This window comes from Henckelia pumila, chromosome 4 (genome assembly GCF_033568475.1).
Source record: "Henckelia pumila isolate YLH828 chromosome 4, ASM3356847v2, whole genome shotgun sequence".
In the NCBI taxonomy this organism is placed as follows: Eukaryota; Viridiplantae; Streptophyta; class Magnoliopsida; order Lamiales; family Gesneriaceae; genus Henckelia; species Henckelia pumila.
Genome location: NC_133123.1, coordinates 67627330 through 67635045, shown reverse-complemented (window position 1 = coordinate 67635045; position 7716 = coordinate 67627330).

Genomic DNA, 7716 nt, shown 5'->3' with positions numbered 1-7716 from the left:
CCATATGACTTAAAGATAAAATCTCTGAACTATGTCTTGGTTGAAGGGGATCTGCACAGAAAGGGAATGGATGGGTTGTTGTTGAGATGCATTGGGTTCTCTGAAGCATTAGAAGTCATGAAATAAGTTCACGAAGGAGTATGTGGTTATCATTAGTCTGGGATCAAAATGCGATGGCTTGTAAAGAGGTACGGATACTACAGACCATCCATGTTGAAAGATTCCATTAGATACGCAAAATGGTGTCAACCTTGCAAAATCACGGTAATATCCAACGAGTTCCTGCAGATGAAATGTATGCAATTGTGAAACATGGCTATTCCGGGGATGGTCCATGGACCTAATTGGTAAAATCTATCCATCTTCATCGAAGGGCCATAGTTTTATTATTGTGGCCACTGATTTCTTTACCAAATGGGCAGAGGCAATACGATTGAAAAAGATGGAGAAAAAAATGTCATTTATTTCATTAAGGATCACATTATACATTGATTTGGCATCCCAAAGTCTACAATTATAGACCAAAGAACTATGTTTGTAGGGTCTGAAGTGAAAAATTTTGCAGCTGACTATGTCATCAAATTTCATTGTTCCTCTCCATCTTATCCTTAAGCCAATGGACAAGCGGAGGAATCTAACAAAGAAAATGATGTAGGATAATCCAAGAGATTGGCCTAGACTATTGTTGAAAGAGTGGGTGCCCGGTGAGCCAACTTGTGGCTAAGGGCTTTTATGACTCTATGTATAAACAATCTTTTGTTTAATATAATTTACACTTTTATAATGACATTTACTTTATCTTTTATCATATTATTATGTTGTAACATACTATAAGATGTTTAGATGAAGACCTTGAATATACTATAGTGTATGTAAGATGTGGTAGCACATGGGGATGCCTATCATGAAACACATCTTAAAGTCACTGTATATTCTAAACAGTTCCTAGTCAATTGAGCCGTCCGTTAATAAGGATAAGGATCGCTCGAGATTAAGACTAGCGTTTGCGATGCCGAGTACCACGTTTCATTGGTATGGAACATAGAGATGTTCAAAGCATGCAAATGGATATTCATATGATGAATGATTGAACTACCCTATCCGGACTTTCCAAGTGGTTATCACTTATCGAGTGGATAAAGTCCGCGTTTTTGGTTGTACACAATTAGTCCTTACTACTTGAAATATCATTGAGACTCTATATGCTAGTACTTTACTTTGACTCGTTTACCGACTCTATTGGGGTCATCAGGAGTCGGGATTGGGTACAGTTACGACACATATAGGAGTCAATGATTTGTTGTCAAGGATTCACCACATACTTGCGAATGTGGATATCCTATGCAATCTGAGGAGATATTAGTGTGACGAATCTCTGGCCAGAGTACATGATGTGTTTTAGGTTACTTGGTTTCCTAGTAGCACATGCGATGTCACTATTTGATCTTCAAGATGTATTGCATAGTTGTCGAATCTCGAACGACTCTCGATTTACCAATAGTTGTTGATTCGATCGGGATATATGGATGAAGGGACCGTACTGTACGCTAACCAAAATCTATTGGTTCTTGCAGGCACTATCAGTGATACCTAGGGAATCATGGGGCGATGTTGCTAGGCGCTCTTACCATGATTCGATGGGTAAGTCGAAAATTATTGTTCCGAGTCACAAGGAGTTGTGAGCCCACGGCTAGCTGTATCCCTGAACCATTGAGGGTCACACAAGTAATGGATTTCTAATCCCCGTTGAGATAATTAAATTTAAAGAGTTAAATTTAGTGAATAAAGAAGTGGGACTTCTTACTTAAAAGTAGAGGGAGTAAGATTTCCTAAAATGACATAGTGATGGACATTTTTGGAAACCACTGAATTCGGATTCAGAAAATTTATCTTGACTTTAAAAGATGCAGAAATGGTTTCTGTGCACATTGGTGAAATTGGTTTATCAATCTGAGTCACGATGAATTTTATATTAATTTCTGAACATGCGGGCTTTGCTTGTCAGACTTGAACTTATGACTAATGGGCCATAAGCTGTTAGCAGCCCACATTATAAATAAGTTATTGCAGTACAGAAATTAAATAACACAGGTCATAATTTCGAAAACCTAGAGAGCTCTCTCTTAGGGTTTTCGGCCGACCCCTCCCTCTCCCTCTCACAGTGTTCGAAAATTCAGTCTGTAAATCTTTGAATTTACAGACTGATTTAACAGATCATATCTGTTCTATCTCTTCGTAGAAACTTCTGATAGACTTTCTAGTGCAGTCTATCAGAGGGATTAAACTTCTGTTCGTGGACCTGATTGAAGAATTGTTCGTTCATCAGTTCCTGGGATATACAACAAGAGCAGTTTAATCTGTTGGTGTCCATAATCTCGTTTCGAGATTTTAAGGTAAAATTTATATTGTTTAAATTTTATATTATCAATTTTAATCGTAGGAATTTGATACCCATATGGAATCGTTCCATATAAAATTTTAAAACTTCCGCTGCACCAGGTATCACTTTCTTTTTCAATCCGGAGAACGACCGTGTTCCAACAGTGGTATCAGAGCCAGGTTGTTCTCGGATTTTACGATTAAAATATTGTTCAATTGTACAAGCCTCGATTTTTCAGAAAAATAAAACGAAAAAAAAAAAAAAATTTAATTTTGCGGGGGGACTGCCCGCTGCCTGAAAGGGCAGCGGGCGGCCGCTGCCCTGCGCGCAGAGTGTCTGCGCGCAGGGTGCCTGCGCGCAGTTGGGCCGCGACGAGCGGCCCAGCAAAGGGCTGGGCCCCCGGCCCGATTGTCGGGGACTGCCCGGGATCGTCCCGGGCAGCCCAGAAAAATTAAAATTTTATTTTTTTGAAATTTTTAATTTCAGCCCGTTAATTGTTATCGGGCCCAGTTTTTGGCCCGATTGAAAATTGTTTCAGTTGGTTCACGAGGCAATGGGTCAAAATTGTTTGAGCCCAAAATTTTTAAGAAAATTAATTTTGGATAAATTTTAAATTTTGGAAATTTATAAATTTAATCCAATAAATTAAATCTTTAATTATTAATTTTGGTACAATTGATAATAAAATATGATTTTATGTATAAAATTAGATTTTATATGTAAAATATGATTTTATGGATAAACTAGATAAAATATGATTTTATATATAAAATAAGATTTTATGTATGAAATATGATTTTATCTATTTACATTTATTGCCATTGCATGATATCCAATAAATTAATTTTTGAATTAAATACTATTGGATAAGGATGATCGATTGCCATGACCAATATTATAGGTGTATGTTAGGTTGTTTACATTTGGTTTTATTATTGATTGTTGGGTTTTATTAATGGGCCTGGTTTATGGCCCAAATTTGATTTTATCATTTGTAATAAAAGTGGGCCTGGTTTATGGCTCGTTCCCACCCCTATAATGTATCCATTTATTTGTCATAGTAATTTATTGTAAATTCACTAGAAATAGTGGGAGATTTTGAAGATGGAGGTGGGACCAGCAAGCAATGATAAAGACTGAAGAAATATAAATTGGAAGCACAATGTAATAGGATTGCATTGCATACTTGCATATCACCTAGGATTGGACTTAGACTCGTGATTGGCAACCACGGGTCGATTAGTAATGGAATCGATCATCCTAAAATATAATATATGATATTATCGTTGTATGCATGTTTAGACTAAATTGTATGAATCCCGCAAGCATACAAATTTTAAATGATGAGACAAATTTTCAAAATTAAAAATCCCTCATTTTAAATATGATTTAAAATTGATATCAAGATAAATAAAGGAAATTTAAATATTGTTTAAATGTTCCTACCTTCCATCAACGATCAATGTATGAGATGCTACCCGCGGATACGGTCTGGCTCATATTATTGGGGGGGCCCGTTCGTCGGAAAGCTGTACATTGGATCGACACATGTTGTAAGTTGGATGGAACTCCCATGAGATTGACTCATATTATTGGAGATCCACATGACGACCGTCCATCACAACTTAATATTGATGGGTCATCTTGACATGTCACAATAATCGGCGTCATATTATTGGGCCCTTATTGGACATGAGGTAAAAAAAACATAGAGGTTGCTTTGGAAGCAATTGGGCTCTATCTTTTGAAAATTATGGTTGGCTGATATTATTCGGGACTATAGTTTTTCAATTGGACTCCATGTTCCCACTAAAGAAAATGTTTCTCGTTTTCACTAGAGGGTAGTGAAATCGTTAAAATAGTGGGAGTGAGATTCATAAAATAAATTTCGCCTATTTTATGTCTTAGTAAATTAATTAAATAATCACTGATTATTGTCTGTTTCTTTTCAGTATTTCATTAAGATGAATTCGCGCAATCCACTATTCTCAATTCTCGAACAAAACAAACTGACTGGCGCAAACTATACGGAATGGTTCCGTAAGTTGAAGATTGTCTTGACCTCGGAGAAGATGTTCTACGTGTTAGAAAAATCTCCTCCGAAGGAAGCACCAGCTGATATAAGCCCGGAAGAGTTGGCCAAACTTGATAGATGGTGGGACCATGATATCAAGGCCAAATGCTATATGCAAGCTTCGATGTCTGATGAACTCAAGAGGCGATTTGAGGATACCGTGAATGTTGCTGACATTCACGTACAACTCAAGGAACTTTTTGGGGCTCAATCGAGAGCTGAAAGGTTCGCTACTGTAAAAGAATTAATGACGTGTCGCATGCGTGAAGGGACTTCGGTCCGTGATCATGGGGTACGCGTGATTTGGCTCATTCAGAAGTTGGTAACGCTTGAATTGGTATTGGAGCATGAACTCAATGTGGACTTATTACTTCTCTCTCTTCCTTCATCGTTTGACGGTTTTGTGGTGAATTTCAATATGAACAAGATAGAGGCCTCCCTTGAAGAGATGGTCAATATGCTTGTAACTTATGAAGCCACTTTAAAGAAGGAGAAATCGGTTCTCTTGGTGGGCTCCTCTTCTTCTGCTAAGAAGGGGCCAAGTACAAAGGGTAAGAAATGTTCTGCCCCATCCAAGAAAACCGGACCCGAGAAGAAGAACAAGACAAAGGCTTCAAACATGGAAAAGTTCAAGGATGTTTGCCATCACTGCAAGAAACCCGGTCATTGAAAACGTAATTGCAAGGAATATCTAGAGCAGTTGCGAACTGCGAAGGGTATGTTTTATATTGAAATAAATGTTTCACTTAATACTACTTCTTGGGTATTAGATACCGGATGTGGATTTCACATTTGCAATGATTTGCAGGTGATGACAAGAAGTCGCAAGCTTAGAATGGGTGAGACCCAGCTGAGGCTCGGAAATGGTTCTAGAGTTGAAGCCAAAGCTGTGGGAGACGTTTATTTAATTTTGCAGAACAATTTTAAGTTACTTTTGAGAGATGTTTTATTTGTTCCAGACTTGATTAAAAACATTATTTCTATTTTTATGCTTGATAGAGATGGTTTTTCTTGCAATTTTGTGAATGAGATTTGCAATATTTACAAGAATGAATGTTTGATTGGAAATGGACAACTTGAAAACGATCTATATAACTTAAAATTAAAAGACGTTCCAATAAATTATGTTGATAAACCGGTAACAACGAACAAAAGGAAAATCGATAGTCAAAACCTGGCAAACCTTTGGCATGCTAGGCTAGGTCATATTTCCTCAAGGAGGATGAACAAGCTAGTGGGAGAGGGCATGTTTGATATGTCTGATATTAACTCTCTACCTACTTGTGAGTCCTACCTGAAAGGAAAAATGACTAAATCTCCTTTCAAAGGAAAACCTGAGCGTAGTCAAAATCTATTGGATTTGATCCATACGGATGTTTGCGGACCATTTAGTATTGGTACAAAATTTGGTCACACCTACTTCATTACCTTTACTGATGATTATTCTAGGTATGGGTACTTATATTTGATGAAATATAAGTCTGAATCATTTGAAAAGTTCAAAGAATTCAAGGCTGAAGTAGAAAACAGACTAGGTAAAAGGATTAAAGCACTTCGATCGGATCGAGGTGGAGAATACTTGAGTACCGAGTTTTTGAGCTATCTAAAAGAGAATGGGATTCTCTCTCAGTGGACTCCTCCTATGACACCTCAGCTTAATGGTGTTTCGGAGCGTCGCAATCGAACTTTGTTGGACATGGTTCGATCCATGATGAGCTTCACTGAGCTCCCACCTTCGTTTTGGGGCTATGCTCTTGAAACTGCGGTATTTTTGTTGAACAACGTCCATACTAAAGAAGTGAACAAAACACCATACGAGTTATGGAATGGCAAAGCTCCTAAGTATTCGTACTTGAGGATTTGGGGATGTCCTGCTTACGTGAAGCAGACAGTGGGAGATAAGTTGTATAGTCGATCCACCTTTTGTTATTTTGTAGGGTATCCGAAGAATTCAATCGGATATTATTTCTATCATCCTACTGAAACAAAAGTGTTTGTTTCAAGGAATGCCACCTTCTTGGAGAAGGAGTTCTTATTGGATAAGAAAGGCAAGATGATGGAACTCGAAGAAATTCGAGAAGAACCCGAGATACAAAATAATGATCCTACACCTCAGGAACCATTGATTGACACGCCTATTACTAGAAGATCCGAGAGGACGTCTAGGCCTCCTATTAGATATGGTTTTCTTCTTGAAGGGGATCAAAGTGAACCCGACATTGGATGTGATCCAAGAAACTTCAAGGTAGCAATTTCTGATGCAGATTCGAATTTATGGCTTGAAGCTATGCAGTCGAAAATAGATTCGATGCATACAAACCAAGTTTGGACTTTAGTAGATCCTCCCGATGGAATTGTTCCAATAGGGTGTAAATGGATCTATAAGAGAAAACTTGGGCCTGATGGAAAGGTACTGACCTACAAGGCACGATTGGTGGCAAAAGGTTATACTCAAAGACAAGGAGTTGACTATGATGAAATTTTTCACCAGTCGCAATGTTCAAGTCCATAAGAATTCTTATTGCTATAGCAGCATGGTATGACTATGAGATATGACAAATGGATATGAAGACTGCATTTCTTAATGGAAACATTAAGGAAAAAATCTATATGATGCAGCCCGAGGGATTCACATCCATGGGAAGCGAGCATAAGGTATGCAAGCTTCAGAGATCGATCTATGGTCTCAAACAAGCATCAAGAAGTTGGAACCAAAAATTTGATGAAACAATAAAGGATTTTGGTTTCATCAAGAACCCGGAGGAACCGTGCGTGTACAAGAAAGTAGTTAAGGATTCTGTGACATTCTTAGTACTTTATGTTGATGACATCTTACTCATTGGGAATGATGTAGGGATGTTGCAGTCGACAAAAATATGGTTATCAGGTAGATTCTCGATGAAGGATTTGGGTGAGGTGTCCTATATTATAGGGATACAGATCTATAGAGATTGATCTAAGAGAATGATAGGACTTACTCAAGCTACCTACATCGACACTATATTGAAAAGGTTTTCAATGGATGAGTCCAAGAGAGGACATCTACCTATGTGTCATGGAGTCTCTCTATCCAAGTCTATGTGTCCCAAGACTGACGGAGAGATAGAGAAAATGACACGCATACCATATGCGTCAGCCATAGGGAGTATCATGTATGGGATGATATCCACCAGACCGGATGTGGCATTTGCTCTGAGTGTCACGAGCAGATATCAAGCCAATCCCGGTCAAATGCATTGGAAAGCCGTGAAAGATATTCTTA